The 15,913-nt window shown below is 43.1% G+C and overlaps 1 long non-coding RNA gene across 1 annotated transcript; it reads left to right on the forward strand.

Moving 5' to 3' along the window:
- Window positions 1-10,785: 10,785 nt before the first annotated feature.
- Window positions 10,786-15,702, forward strand: LOC105727122 (uncharacterized). Its single transcript, XR_001109710.3, has 3 exons — window positions 10,786-11,026; window positions 14,991-15,083; window positions 15,519-15,702. It is a non-coding gene; the product is annotated as an uncharacterized LOC105727122 (long non-coding RNA).
- The last annotated feature ends 211 nt before the right edge of the window (window positions 15,703-15,913 follow it).

Genomic DNA, 15,913 nt, shown 5'->3' on the forward strand with positions numbered 1-15,913 from the left:
TATATTTCTAATCATTACCGCTAGCCTCACATATCTTGGCACAAATATTTGTAAACTGCAGTAGTATACTTATTTTTTCCACATGTATTTTTTTAAAATTGTAATTGTCTCCTCATTAATCATAAATCCAATGTACTTTTTAATCTCACTATGTTCTGAAATTAGTAATCATTTGAGACAGTCCCTTATGATTTTTTTAAAAATGGAAAACAATTCTTTTAATACTTCTTCTTTAATCTTCATTTTTACTCATTTGTTCAATTGAGGAACTAAAAGCCTGTACTAAAAAAATCAATGGCACCATTCAAGCTGTTCCTTCCATTTTTATAATATTCAATTATGCTAAGAGGAATGAAACTGTGCCCAGTATCCCAAAGTTGGGCTTTTGACCCATATTCAGTATTAAAAATAATTTCTTGCTTTCTGTCTAATGTGTAACAAAACAAAACACTATTAAGCATTCTGAAGATATTTTTTACTTCTTATATGCCCTGATGCTTAGCTCTTATCCTTCAAATCCCTTCTTTAAGAATAAAATTTCTTGGCTGGGTGTGGTGGCTCACGCCTGTAATCCCAACACTTTGGAAGGCCGAGGCGGGCAGATCATGAGGTGGAGAGATGGAGACCATCCTGGCCAACGTGGTGAAACTCTGTCTCTACTAAAACTACAAAAATTAGCTGGGCATGGTGGCGTGCACATGTAGTCCCAGCCACTCGGGAGGCTGAGGCAGGAGAATCACTTGAAGCTGGGAGGCAGAGGTTGCAGTGAGCTGAGATCTAGCCACTGCACTCCAGCCTGGCAACAGAGCAAGACTCCGTTTCAAAAAAAAAAAAACAAAAGGTGAAGGTGTCACTATTACACAAGGCAGGCATGAATGGTATAAATCAAACGAAACTTGATTAGTTATCCTTAATAAAGTTTGTGGCTACTTCCTCCCTTTCCTCCTTTCCCCACATGAAGTATGAACTAACCCACAAATAAATTTTCCTATTAATTCACATTCCTTTCTTTTTCTACATAACCAAAGCAAAATGATTTCTGAATTAAACTTACCAAGTACTTCATTCATCATCTCCTGCAATTCCAAATAAACGCAAATGCATTAACACAAAAGGAAAAAAGCTCTTTTGAAAGTGTACATAGTTGTTCTTTTACCAAAATAGCATTTTTCACAAGTGACTCAAACAGAATTACAGCTTAGGAAAATCAAGCCTTTAATTCTGAAGAATAATTTTCACCTACAGAAAATTTCAAGGTAACGGTTTTTACTGCTCATGGACTTTAGACCAAATCTATTTATTTTGATTTTGCTGAAGTCTGGGTGTAACTACTCGTTGGCCTCTGCTATGGGGCCACTGTCCTAGTGAGAGAGTCTGACAAGGTGCTTTTGATACTCCACTAACTAAACTACCTTGGATGAAGTTTCTGACAAACCTGATCATAAAATTTTACTCAATGGTGAAAAGCATTTTAATGAGGCTTCAATGTACTCCTTAAATCGGACTTGTCCAACCCATGGCCCAGGACAACTCTGAATGCAGTCCAACACAAATTCGTAAACTTTCTAAAAACATCATGAGATTTTTTTTTTTTTTTTTTTTTTTGAGACAGAATCTCGCTCTATCACCCAGGCTGGAATGCAATGGTGGGATCTCGACTCACTGTAACCTCTGCCTCCTGGGTAGCTGTGATTCTCCTGCCTCAGCCTCCCTAGTAGCTGGGATTACAGGTGCCTGCCACCACACCCAGCTAATTTTTGTATTTTTAGTAGATACATGGTTTCACCAGGTTGGTCAGGCTGGTCTGGAACTCCTGACCTAAGGTGATCCACCCGCCTTGGCCTCTCAAAGTGCTGGGATTACAGGCTTGAGCCACCGTGCCCGGCCCATTATGAGATTTTTGTTGCGATTTTTTTTTAAGCTCATCAGTTATGTTAGTGTTTGTGTATTTAATGTGTGGCCCAAGACAATTCTTCTTCCAATGTGGCCCAGGGAGGCCAAAAGATTGGACACCCTGCCTTAAATGATACGGCATAAATAAGATGACAATTTTCCTACTCAGTTAAACCATTATAGGTGGTATATAAGTGGAACAACACTGAATTTAGCTTTGTCCCCAAATACTTTTGGTAAAGCGATAACTCAAACAACATACCAAATAATCCTTACTTTTACCAAAAATTGTTATATGCCAACTGATTTTTCAAAAATCAAATCACATTTGATAAATGCCATTTAAAAGGATTAACTATTTGAAAGCAATTTTTAGTGAATCACTTTGTTTTTTTTTGGAGACAAAGTCTCGCTCTGTTGCCCAGGCTGGAGTGCAGCGACGCGATCTCGGCTCACTGCAACCTCCACCTCCTGGTTCAAGCAATTCTCTGTCTCAACCTCCCAAGTAGCTGGGATTATAGGCGCCCATCACTACGCCTAGCGAATTTTTGTATTTTTATTAGAGACAGGGTTTCACCATCTTGGCAAGGCTGGTCTTGAACTCCTAACATCATGATCCACCTGCCTCAGCCTCCCAAAGTGCTGGGATTACAGCTATGGGCCACCGCACCTGGCCAGTGAATCCCTTTTGTAAAATTAACCAACTACTAATAAATTTGTTTTGTAATCTTAAACTTTTAAATGTCAAATTTCTTTTTTTTTTTTTTTGAGACGGAGTTTCGCTTTTGTTACCCAGGCTGGAGTGCAATGGTGCGATCTCGGCTCACCGCAACCTCCGCCTCCCGGGTTCAGGTAATTCTCCTGCCTCAGCCTCCTGAGTAGCTGGGATTACAGGCACACGCCACCATGCCCAGATAATTTTTTGTATTTTTAGTAGAGATGGGGTTTCACCATGTTGACCAGGATGGTCTCGATCTCTTGACCTCGTGATCCACCCGCCTCAGCCTCCCAAAGTGCTGGGATTACAGGCGTGAGCCACCGCGCCCGGCCTCAAATTTCTTAAAGTAGAGCACGGCTGTTGTCATAAGCTAAAACAATCACACCAGCATTACCGCCGTTCTTCCTAGTGCCCCTCAAGCAAGCTCCAAAAATGTTACCCAAAAAACGAGCTGTTCATCTGTGGTAGAATATACAAGCAATACTAGGAAAGTTGAAGAATAAGCGATTCTTAAAATTGTAATATATAAATGTGTGTATAGTATTTCCAGAAAGTGTAAATGATTTTATTTTTGGCAATGATAATAATAAACCCTCGATAAAAATGATTTTTAAAAAACCAAGACATGCATAGCCCAAATCACTTTCCCATGTGTTTTTATCACCTGGAGTAAACTGCTCAAGAACTGTTTATCTCCATGAACGTATGACCTCCATGATGGCACCAAGGTCAACAAGACCTACCGTAGGGGGATATGCTAAGTGTTGATTTGTCCAATTCTACAGTTCCCTTGAAAAAGAGAGAAGAGAGAAAAAAAAAAAATATTGATAAATTACAAGAAGTAATATCTTCAGGTTGTAACAATTAAGTACCCCATTACAGGATTGTATACAGACATATGCCAGCTATGGCCAATAGAAGCAAGATGTAAAAGAGACCTCACGGCACAAAAGTAGCTGCACAGAAAGAATGAACAAGATCCCAGTTAGACTGATCTTTCCCTACATCTGGTACTGGAAACTTTTGGTATCCCAGCTACATGCCACAAGGACTCAATTTCAAAGTGAGGGTCCTCTGTTCAGGAAACTTTGAAAATGACAAATAACCAAAGATATAACATCAACAGAAAAAGCACCCACATAGCAGAAATGCTTAGGTAAGGAGCAAGTGTATACATGCTGAGACTGCTGGTTAACACCAAATTCACAGGTTGTTCTCTTATGCTCCACCAAAAATTCTCCCTGGCATTTCCTCAGCTATCGTCACAATCCTGCACCTTTCACAAGCCAGGACGTTTTCTTAGATGAGATTTAAAATTTCAAACACATCCACTTGGGATAACGTTTACGCTAGACTTAAGCTCAAAAAAATCCCTTTCAGTTTTAAACCATTATATCGGTCATTCCCAGACAACAAATATTTAGTTTTTTTAAAAAGATACGTTATGCCAGATAATTTCAAAGTGACTTAATGGAGAGTTTAAGTACCGATAATTCATTCTAACGTTTGGTAAACAGGTAGCATACATATACATTATGACAGTGGAAAATTAAAAAGAAAAAAAGTCAGCAAAAGCATTGGTTACTCACAATCAGCACAGGACTGTCTGGTAAGTTACTTTCAGAGAAGCTTCAAACTGGTGGGTGGCACTGGGTCAATGTGATTACTTAACCCTGGCAGTTACAACTAAACTCCACTTTGATGGGATCCAAAGCTTATTACAAAAAGATGACTGCCTGGGCATATGAAGTACTTCGGTGTCCTCCGATTTTGTTCCCAGGGAACACGGAGCCTGACACCTGAAACTCTTCAGACACACGTCACCTTGCTTCAGGGCTTTAGAGTTTTGTGTATATTATTTGCAAAGTCCACGGGACATAATTTCAGTAGTGTGTGTATAAGATTAACCTATTTCCTGCAGGCACAAGAACTCATGACAAATCAAGCAGTTCCCTCTCTCCCAAGTAACTTTTTTATCATTTAGTCCTAAAATAACCATAAGCAACAAACATTAAACACTGGCATGGCAACGTGCACACATCATGCCCTGGTGCTACCCACAGGCGGATTCGTTCATCTCTGGTCCCCATCCAGACGGGTGCTCCCTACCCCTCTCCCTCCCGGCCGGTCCTGCCTGGCTTCACCCGAGTTTTGCCGTGAAATCCGCCACTTTCGCCAGCCCCGGCAAAGAGCAAGGTGCCTCATCCCGAGGGCAGAGTTTCTTGCAACTGCCGGACAAACATTTCCCGAAAGCTTCCAGCGGCCCCCTCGCCCGGTCCCTGCACTTCACGAGCCCGGGGAGGGGCCCACCTGCCTCCCGCCGCCCGCCCCACGCCTGGTCGCCGCGGCTGCACTCCGGGGCCGCACCGCAGCGCCCACTCCCCCCGCCCCGAGCCCCCCACGACTCGGGTGCCCGACCCTGGGGGACAGGAGCGCCAAAAGAGCACCCCCCACACACAAGTGACCCCACGACGCCCCCCAGAGGCCGTGTCCCGAGAGCCTGTCAGCGCCCCCGGAAGGGGGTCAGGCGGGGGGCTGAGCGCCGGGTGTCCTCTCTGCTCCGGACACCCTCTCCCGCCCCAAGGCACTCACCTGGCCCGGGGTCGGGGGTCGGGCGAGGAGGCCGCCCGCCCGCCGCGGCCCCCACCCTCCCGCTCCCGGCACCCCGCTCCCCAGGCCCGACGCGCGCCTGGAGCGGCCGGGGGAGGGGGCGCGGGGACGCGCCAGCGCCGGGTAGAGGGGCGCGCGGGGGGCAGGGGGCGCGGCGAGAGCATAGGCTCGGCGGCGTCCGCATAGGGAAAGCAGCCTCCGCCGCGTCCGTCATGGCGCGCGGCGGCGGCAACAGCTCCCTCCGGTCTCTCCGCTCTCTCGCCTTTAGTTTGACCTTTCCCTCCAGTGTGTCTGAGGGAGATCGGCTGTGCGCGCGCGTGTGCATGTCTCTGTGTGTGTGTGCGCGCGCGCGCGCGTGGGGAAGGGGCCGGGTTCGCTCCCTGACGCCTGACGTCACTGCCATGGCAACGGTAACCCCCGCCCCTCGCCTCCCATTTCCTGTCCCCGCCCACTGTGCACGTTCCGGGGCCCTCACGTGCTCACTCACACGCACGCACGCACGCACTCTAGAGGCGCGCGCTCCCAGAGCGCAGTGGGTTTAGGAGGTAATCTGGGCCTCCGCCTCCCTCCCTTCCCTCACCGCCTCCTGGAAATTCTACCAATCCCGTGAGGAGGAGCCGTGGGCGGGGCTGGCTCTGCTCCCGGAGCGGCGTGAAAAATTTCCCGAGGCAGAGCGAAAGTCTTCCTGAGCTACCGAGCATGTCCGGTGCCTGCAGGGGCGCTTTAGACGCCAATGTTGCCAGGAGAGAAGGATCCGAGCGGGCCGTTGGGGGAAATCTTGGAGGAGGTTACCTGCGATCAAACTGGGGCTGCGTAGTGTTGTGGTCAGCCAGCCTTGGAGTGGAATCCGGATCCGCCACTCTCTCTGTGTGACCTTGGGCATGCCACCAAAGCTCTCTGAACCGAACGTCTAGAGTAAAATGGGATTAGTGAAGTCTACCAAGGTGGTTGTGAGGATCAAGAGCTAACGCGGAAAACGCATCACCTGGCACCTGATGGATCCTAAATGCCTAGCTATTATTATGGAGCCCACGACCTCCATATTTTACAAATGGGAACACGGGACTCAAAGATATTAAAAAACTGAATGACATGCTCAAGGTCAGGTCATGGTGGAGACCCAGGCTTCAAGTTCAATACTTTTTGTCTACAAATTCTTGCCTAAAGCAGGGGTAATAAAACATTTCAGGAAAACCACCTTAAAGAGCATCCCTTGTGATCTGTGGATTATTTGGCAGGCCTCACCTCCCTCCCATCCCTGCAAAGGTTTAGAACTGGACAGAAGGGCTGAATAGCCTCGGTGCAACTTTCGAGGGCAGTTGTTCAGCTTCTGAATTTGCATCTGAACGAGCAACAACGTGGTGCTTTCCTCAATTCCCTCGGGGCCCTACATTTCTTCTAAAGTTTTGATTAAAGTGTAAGCAGCAAGGAGCTCTAGATCCTCCACGTCTCTAACTAGCAGAAGAAAGATTAACTCAATTAACAAGCATTTACCCAGCATGCACCAAGTAGTAAGGTTTTCCCAGCCGACAAGGAGCCTGTGACCTCAGGGCTGTGCAGGCAGGCATCTTGGGATTCAGGCACCCTTGGGCTTCCAGCCCTTCTAATTTAGCTTTTTTTATTAGCTTTTTTTTTTTTTTTTTTTTTTTTTTTTTTTTTTTGAGACAGAGTTTTGCTCTTGTTGCCCAGGCTAGAGTACAATGGCACGATCTTGGCTCACTGAAACCTCCGCCCCCGCCAACCCCCCACCCCGCGGTTCAAGTGATTCTCCTGCCTCAGCCTCCCGAGTAGCTGGGACTACAGGCAAGCGCCGACGCGCCCGGGTAATTTTGTATTTTTAATACAGACTGGGTTTCTCCATGTTGGTCAGGCTGGTCTCGAACTCCCGACCTCAAGTGATCACCCACCTCGGCCTCCCAAAGTGCTGGGATTACAGGCATGAGCCACCATGCCCAGCCCTTAATTTAGCTCTTAATCACTTACTGCCAGGCAGTATTTATTGAATATTGTAGTACTATGTAATTTTAGATATGCTGTTAACTATTTTTTTAAAGTATGTGTCTGTCTCCCTGTCTTGTATCCCCAAACCTGTACCTGATCTTGGTAAACAATGTCACCTAGTACCTTAAATAAGCCCTGAAGTTTCCCATGTCCCAGGAATTATTCACTTGACCCTCCCGAGTTCAATGCAATTTCTTCCAAAAAAATCTTGGTGGTCTACTTAGTTGGAATAAATTAGTATCTTTACTTAGTTGGAAAAAATTAGTATCTTTTCTATAGCATTTGGCAGCTACCTTACTTTAGACACTGTTTCTAGTAGACTTTGTGTTCTATTTATGCACATTATCACCTACAGAAAGTTTCTCTAATGTTCACGTGTGAGTTGGCTGTTCGTATGGATCAATATCTCACTTATTACCCATTCCTTTAAGGCTTGATTTATTTTCTTTTTCCTTTCCCTTCAGATTGTAAAACTCTTGAATGGCAGGAACCATATGTATTTCCACATCAAATTTCCAGCCTCTTCCTCAGTAACAACAGCACTCAACAACTAGCTATTGAATGGCTGAGTGAGCTCCCTGCCTGTCTTATAAAATTATTAGGGGCATACTTTATTTTCTATATTTATATCAAAAACGAGGGATTTTCTGGGAAGTTAAGAATTTCCAATAAATCTTGGACTACTCTAAAATGCATCAGAAATCACATGGTCACACTCATGCAATGAAAGAAGGCTTTGGCAGTGGCACAAGACATCAAGCAGAAGTAGGAAATGCAGTAAGGAAGGAGTCATAATGTTTTCAACAGCTGCCACTATGGATCTAGGATGAGAGATTGTCACATGTTGTTAAGAATGAGAGATTACTCCAAGGTATATAAGTGATGTTGTTCCCAGGAGAGGGGAAAAAATATGCAAAGAGAAATTTTGGAATCAAACAATATTTGCTTGCTTTGAACTTGTAGTATTTGTCCCTTTGTCTAATTTGGCACAAAAATTGAAAGCCTGCTGATATTCTTGTATCCAGTGTTGTTCTCCTCTTGATATGCTGTTTAACTCTCTACATGTGTAAGTTCTCACTACACCTAGTCCTTTTATCTCTCATCATGCTATGGCACCAGCAAATGTCCAGCAACATGATCCTGAAGTTATTTGCAGTTCATCCTTATCTGTATTTGTCAGTCTCCAAGTCCCATAAAGTCTTCCTCTTAAATGGTAGGGAGAGCCATTAATGGTTCTCCATGCCCTTGGTTACTGCCTCTTTCCTAACTGTTTTATTTTATTTTATTTTATTTTGAGGTGGAGTTGCCCAAGCTAGAGTGCAATGGCATGATCTCGGCTCACCACAACCTCTGCCTCCCGGGTTTAAGCGATTCTCCTGCCTCAGCCTCCCGAGTAGCTGGGATTACAGGCATGTGCCATCACTCCCAACTAATTTTGTATTTTTAGTAGAGATGGGGTTTCTTCATACTGGTCAGGCTGGTCTTGAACTCCTGACCTCAGGTGATCTGCCCGCCTAGGCCTCCCAAAGTGTTGAGATTACAGGCGTGGGCCACCATGCTCAGCCTTAACTGGTATTTTTTTCTCATCTTAGGCTCATCTATCCCAACTTCCAACAAACCCCAGACTCTAGAGAGATCTAGAACTTAAATTCTAAGTTTTGGAATATGAATATTGAGTACGTAAGGATAAGATGTTTAAAATTGGCCTTTGGGATCTGAAGGACCCATCTAAGGCTTTTTTGGAGGCTAAACAATGAGAACATTTTTAAATTAATGACATCGTTAGTTAACAGAGAGCTAAGATTTCTCTGGTATTAAATAGGCAATTCTCAAAAAGTTGAGTTTAAAAAAAAAGCCACTGTATGTGTGTGTTTGTTTAAGTACCTCATTACTAAGAGAGAAAGAACATTCAGTTCCCATTGCAGGGGCTTTCCTGCTCCAGGATTACTGAGAGTCCTCTGAAGTTCACGTGGGCTCAGGTGAGGTGATAAGCATGCCCTTGGCAGGAGGGCACTCTTTTCGATCAGGGAAGGCCAATATCTTTACAAGAACACAAGCTTCTAGGAGGAGGTGGTAAATGAGGAAGCAGTGGGGACGTGAAGTGAGAACGTACTACTCAGACAGACCAGCTCAATCAGTCCTGCTGATGAACAAGGTGAATCAGCTGCTCTACCCTTACGGCCTGTTAGGACTGATGTATTCAAATTAGGCAGCTGTGTGCACAGTATGCACTGCACAAACCCAGGGAAGCTATTTGCATGGGAGTCTGTGTGAATGGCATCTTCTGGGACTGTACAGTGCTCACCCTCTATGAACATATGTAGCAGTCCTGAGTGGCATGTACACGGCACATCTCTGTCTACTTTGGCAATCTAAATAGAAATAATCATTTGTGGAATATCTACCAATTGTCATCTCAAAAACTTAAATTAATTTTAATATACAATTTTATATCTAAAGGTTTTTGCATGTTTTAAAATGCTTATTTGACTGATATCACTACCATTCATTTATTCTAAAAAATAACAATTAAGCTGCTAAGTACTGGGCATGATTCAATAGTCTGGTTTGATAAATGTGCTGAGCACCAACTACAAATCTTAGTAATACCATTAACTTTTCTTCAAAATATAAGCTTATGTTTATATTTTTTTCAGTTTATACCATTTTATAATATGAAGATATCCTCTAAACCCTCATGTTTTGACATAGTGTCTGGCTGTCACTCCAGGCAGGAGTGTAGTGGCACTATCTTAGCTGACTGCCACCTTCACCTCCTGGGTTCAAGAAGTTCTCCTGCCTCCACCTCCCAAGTAGCTGAGATTACAGGCACCTGCCACTGTGTCTGGCTAATTTTTGTATTTTTTGTAGAGATGGGGTTTTACCATGTTGGCCAGGCTGGTCTCAAACTCTTGACCTCAAGTGATCTGCCTGCGTCAACCTCCCAAAGTGCTGGTATTAAAGGCATCACCCACCGTGCCTGGCCTCTAAATCCTCTTTATTTCATAGACACTCATCTACTAAAATTTGGAGATGACATTTGGTTCATTCATTTCAGACAATTCAATATAGTAGGATGCCCTAGTGCATGTGAAGCTTGTATAGTGTGTGTGTGTGTGTGTGTGTGTGTGTGTGATGTGCAGTTCCAGAAGCTGATATACTTTGTTAAAAAAAAGGGGGCTACTCAAGAGGAATCAGTACACACATACATATGTAGAATCACAGATACACACACACACACGCTACAGAATAGTAGGATACAGAGTTCCATTATTTGAAGCTCTGGAAAAAGTTTCACCATTTTTACTCTTATCATTATGAGCATCAACATCTTTCTCGCCATTATAAGTCAAGTTGTTGGAAAGAGACTGAAACAGTAACCTTGACTATTCGCAGTAACTCAGGAACAATGTAGGAGGAAGAATGAATGAGTTGCCCCCTGAAGATGGTGGGCTCTCCTTTAGGCATGATCATTGCTATCTCTCTGCAATGTCTGTCCTGTGACCTCATGAGGGGTGGGGGTGCAGTGTCATGCCAGACATCTGTGTTTGGATGGCGCTCTGGCTCCCCCACAATTACTGCAGAGTCAGAAGTGGAATTTCCGCCTGATGTTTTATGTCAGAATCAGTATGAAAGAGTGCAGCATGCTGAGTGAGCTTTCCGTTCTCGCTGAGGATGGGATGCAGGGTCCACCCCCTGTAGGCCACAATTTTGCCCGGAGGCAAAGCATTCAGTCTTTCCATTGGCCTGACAATTTGAGCTAAGCTCGAGGCCAATAGACAAAATGCACAAGCAACTACAGAGGTGAGTTTTGTTAAATTACAATAACATCCATGCTTCCAGGGGAGCTGCAAAAGTCACTCCTGTCAGATACACTCAAAATCAACAGCCAAATTACTCCTGCCAAATGCTCTGAGGCTATTGAATAAAGCCTTGCAGTATTTTAAATAGTAACTCAAAACCTCTAGTTTCATGGCTCAGTAATAATCATGATAATTCTAATCAGTATCCTCAATGGTGAATGTTAATAACTACTTATTGAGTGACCACCATGTGCAAGTGCTTTGCTAGATACTTTATGTATGCCAGGTATTTAAGCTTCATAATAGCTTTGTAAGGCAGATGTTATTATCCCATCCTATCGTTGGAGAAACAAAAATTCAGAGCACATAAGCAACTTGCCCAGTGTTACCACAGAGATGATGTCAATGTACTTAAAGAATTCACGGGCTGGGCATGGTAGCTCACGGCTGTAATCTCAGCACTTTGGAAGGCCAAGATGGGAGGATTGCTTAAGCCCAAGAGTTTGGGACCAACCGGGGCCACATGGCAAAATCCTATCTCTACAAAAAAGTACAAAAATTAGTGGGCATGGTGTGGACGCCTATAGTTCCCACTACTTGGGAGGCTGAGGAAGGAAGATCCCTTGAGCCTGGGAGGTGGAGGCTGCAGTGAGCTGTGTTTCACCACTGCCCTCTAGCCTGTGCTACAGAGAGATTCAGTCTAAAAAAAAAAAAAAAAAAAAAAAATGGAATAGTCTTTGAATGGCTTATGACTTAAGTATGTAAGAGCTACTTCCTAGCTCAGGGATATTTTAAACAAGCTTTTTATTGGAAAATTGTAAACATACAAAACTAGAGAGCTATACTTATCAAGAAGATTCTATCAGGAATAATTTGGAAGTAAAGGGTTTTGAATGATTTCTACCTTATTTTTCTTGGAGGAGAGCCAAGTCCTTAATAAGAATTTCTGCAAAAGAGGAGCCTGGGGCTGAATCTTATTTATAGAGGCAAAATATTCAATCTCACATTCTTACTCTCCACTTGAATTTTCCAATTAATGCTGAAATAGCAAATAATATGAAGACTTAATTTTGAGTTGGTTATTCCTCCTCATCCCTACTGCAAATCCTCAGTTTAGGTTTAAGGCAAGTTTATGCTGAGTCGCATAATAGTTTCCTCCCTCGTTATAAGCCACAGCAAGACTGCAGGTGTTCTTCATCTTGTGGAACAGGTATAAGCCAACTTATGTTTAGCAAATAATTTATTTAATCTGAGGTTGATTCAGTGGTGTGCTGTAGCATGCTCATACTGGCTCACAAGAATTAATTGTACATATCTCTTCCGAATTTTGCATTTGGTGACATAACATTGGTGACTTGAAATCGGCGAGAGTATTTGCACCATGGAAATTGACAAATGTGCAAATCAGGGCTTCTATTCCCCAGAGATGCAGTTGTTAAATATTTATCAGCACACTACTGGGTAGATTGTATTATTTGCTCAAAAGTATCTGCTGTCCTTCACTGTGGGTCTACTCCCCACTACTCTTCCCTGTGAGACTAGTATATTTTTCACCCATCAGAAGTCCATCTTCGAGGGATAAACAACTGCAAATAGTGTGCAGTGTATACTGCTTGGATGATAGGTGCACCAGAATGTCACGAATCACCACTAAATAACTTACTCGTGTAACCAGACACCACCTGTACCCCAAAAACCAATGGGAAAATTAAAAAAAAAATAAAGAGTATAGAAGGAAAAAAGAAAAAAAGAATTTCATCCTGACTGTGTGACTTGCTTTGGTCAATGGAATGTAGCCAGAAGTACATGAGCCATTTCCAAGTAGAGGAATATATGCCCTTTTTTTTCCTTTGCCCCAAGCCAGCATGTCCCAGATAGTGTCTGCTTCTTTGATCTAAGTCCTAGAAAAAGATGAATTAGATGACATATTGCAAAATGATAGCCAACCTGTAAAGGACATGGACATATGCAAGAAATAAATCTTTCGTTGTAAAGATTTTGGATGTGTTTGTTGTTACTTCAGCATGACTTAGGCTAAGCTAATTGATACAGCAACTGAGATTTACTGAGTTGCAGCCATAGCAGGAAACCTAAAGTATGTTGCATTAATTCTGAAGTTTGGGAGTAGGAAGCAAAAAATAACACTGTTGAAGGACGGAAAAATGGCCACCCATGCTATCTAGTGGCAATGTATTGGGTAAAACTGTCACCTTTAATCCCTAGGAATACAGAAAATGTACTAAATGAGCTTATGGCTTTAGGCAAAGTTGTGAAATGGAATGTTACTCTCATGCCTAAGTTGCTGTGGGCTGCACTTAGTGAAATGCTATGAAAGTTGAGCTTAGGTAGGAATTGTCCCTTTCGGGAAGATCAAAGGGAGTAGAAAGGGTCCAGAAACTTGAGAACTCAGAGGACTAGAGTGTGTAATGGATTTTGATTTCCAAACAATAAAAGATAAAATGGAAAGGTCTTTCAGTGACAAAGACTGACTAAGATTCAGCCTTGTGGCAAGGACCAATCAAAGATATTGTTCCTCTATTAAAACCTTTGAATTGATTACAGTGGCACCAATTAAATCCTTCCAGTTGGACAATGGCTTAGGAAAAAGAGATTACAAGTGTAGTTCTTTCACTGGAGCCAGATCAATTTAAATTACCTGCAATTCAGTCTAGAGGGAAAGTTGCAACTAGAAAAGAATTATGGATGTGGCTATTGGCACAAGAGACTGTTTGGAATCAAATAGATAAGAATGTGAGAAAGTTTTATTGCCAAAAGAGTTACCAGCTCATACTAAAATAGATTATAACTGTTTGAGACTTGAAATGACCTTTGGATTTCCAACTTTCTGGGGGAAGAAGACAGAGAAGTCTGGCCAGCTTCCAAAGAGGACATATTGTCCTTTACAAAAAATGCTTTAGGAGGATAATTGAAAAGGAAAGACCTCCCAGAGGACAGTGCCAAGTGCCATGCACAACAGTAGATCGAGTGTTATTGTTCTAGGTACAGAATCAAGTCCTAATCAAAGAACATTTCCAGTCTCCATGGAAGGTAGTCTGGCACTTCTGCCCAAGGGACTTTCAGAATTGCCATGGACAAGTGACTTCTGTGTTCCTCCTCTCCTCTCCTCTCCTCTCACTTTCTGAATTGGAGTGATTATTTTAGGTATCCTGTTTCACCATGATACACTGGGCATATGAGGGGCAGATAACTTGTCTTTTTGGTCCGTAGGTTTTGCTCTCAAGAGAGTGAACATCTGAGCCTGATGTAGACAGAACTCCATGAGATCATGGAATTGAAGCCTGATGCTGTAACTGAATGGAATTTTAGGTTATTTTTCTTGAATAGGGCTGCCATATTTTATAAATTAAAATATATGATTCCTAGTTAAAATGGAATTTCAGATAAACAATGAATAATTTTTTTGTATATCCCACTGTGCAATATTTTGGGCATACTTATCCTAAAAAATTACCCATTATTGATCTGAAATTTAAATTTAGCTGGGCATCCTGTATTTAATCTGGCATCCCTATTGGAAAGGATAAATTTATTTTGCTTACAAAGAGAGAGAAGTGGAGATTCACAACCCAGAATTCTGGTAGATTGCACTATTTAATTTATCCAGAACTTTGTTTCCCCCTTTTTTATTTTATTTTATTTTTTTTTTGAGACGGAGTCTCGCTCTGTCCCCAGGCTGGAGTGCAGTGGTGTGATCTCAGCTCACTGCAACCTCCGCCTCCCGGGTTCAAGCAATTCTCCTGCCTCAGCCTCCCGAGTAGCTGGGACTACAGGAACCTGCCACCACACCCAGCTAATTTTTGTATTTTTAGTGGAGACGGGGTTTCACCATGTTGGCCAGGATGTGCTCGATCTCTTGACCTCGTGATCCGTCCACCTCAACCTCCCAAAGTGCTGGGATTACAGGCGTGAGCCACCGCGCCCGGCCGCTTCCCTTCTTTTTTTAGCGCCTGCCTGGTGGCCCTCCCTGTGAGAAGAGGTATTCTTCCTGCTCCACTGACATCAGGCTTAGCCATGTTTCTGGATTTGGTCAATTTTTTGTTAGTGAAAATGACATTCACTGCTTCCAGATAAAAACTTTACGTGCAGGCTGGGTACAGTGGCTCATGCTATAATCCCAGCACGTTAGGAGGCCGAGGTGGGTGGATCACAAGTTCAGGAGTTCGAGACCAGCCTGGACAACATGGTGAAACCCCATCTCTATTAAAACTACAAAAATTAGCTGGGCATAGTGGCAGGCATCTGTAGTCCCAGCTACTCAGGAGGCTGAGGCTGGAGAATCGCTTGAACCCAGGAAGCGGAGTTTGTAGTGAGCTGAGATCATGCCACTGCATTCCAGTCTGGGTGGCAGAGTGAGACTCCTCTTCAAAAAAAAAACTTGAAGTGCCATCCTCTGATGCTAACATTTCTCGTGTACCTCTATGACGATGCTGGTGTGCCATTGCTCAAGATTTTTCCTTTGGTCTCGATTCTAGAATAAAGGGAATATAGAGCAGAGCTGCAGCTGATCTTCAAAGGACATGAACACAAGTTGGAGAGGAGCCATTTTTGCTGTAAGTCTTGAAGATTTGGGGGACATTATTGCAACACAACTCAGCCCAAACTGACTAACATAACAAGTTTCTATGTATACATGGAAATGTGTGTAATCTTAGCCTCTAGGAGGGTTTCATCATAAAACTAAATTACATTCTAATTGAAAAAAATACAAAGACAATAAAAATCACATGAAAGATTAAATGTTTGAAGTCCTGTTTTTTAAAAAAGATGAATTCAGAGTGGGAATACAACATATTTTTATTAAAATAAACATTATTTTATCTCATAATAAAAGTTTTCTTACAGTATTAATGTTTTAAATGGATAATTT

This window comes from Aotus nancymaae, unplaced genomic scaffold (assembly GCF_030222135.1).
Source record: "Aotus nancymaae isolate 86718 unplaced genomic scaffold, 86718_ANA_hifiasm-v0.15.2.pri h1tg000036l, whole genome shotgun sequence".
NCBI lineage: Eukaryota > Metazoa > Chordata > Mammalia > Primates > Aotidae > Aotus > Aotus nancymaae.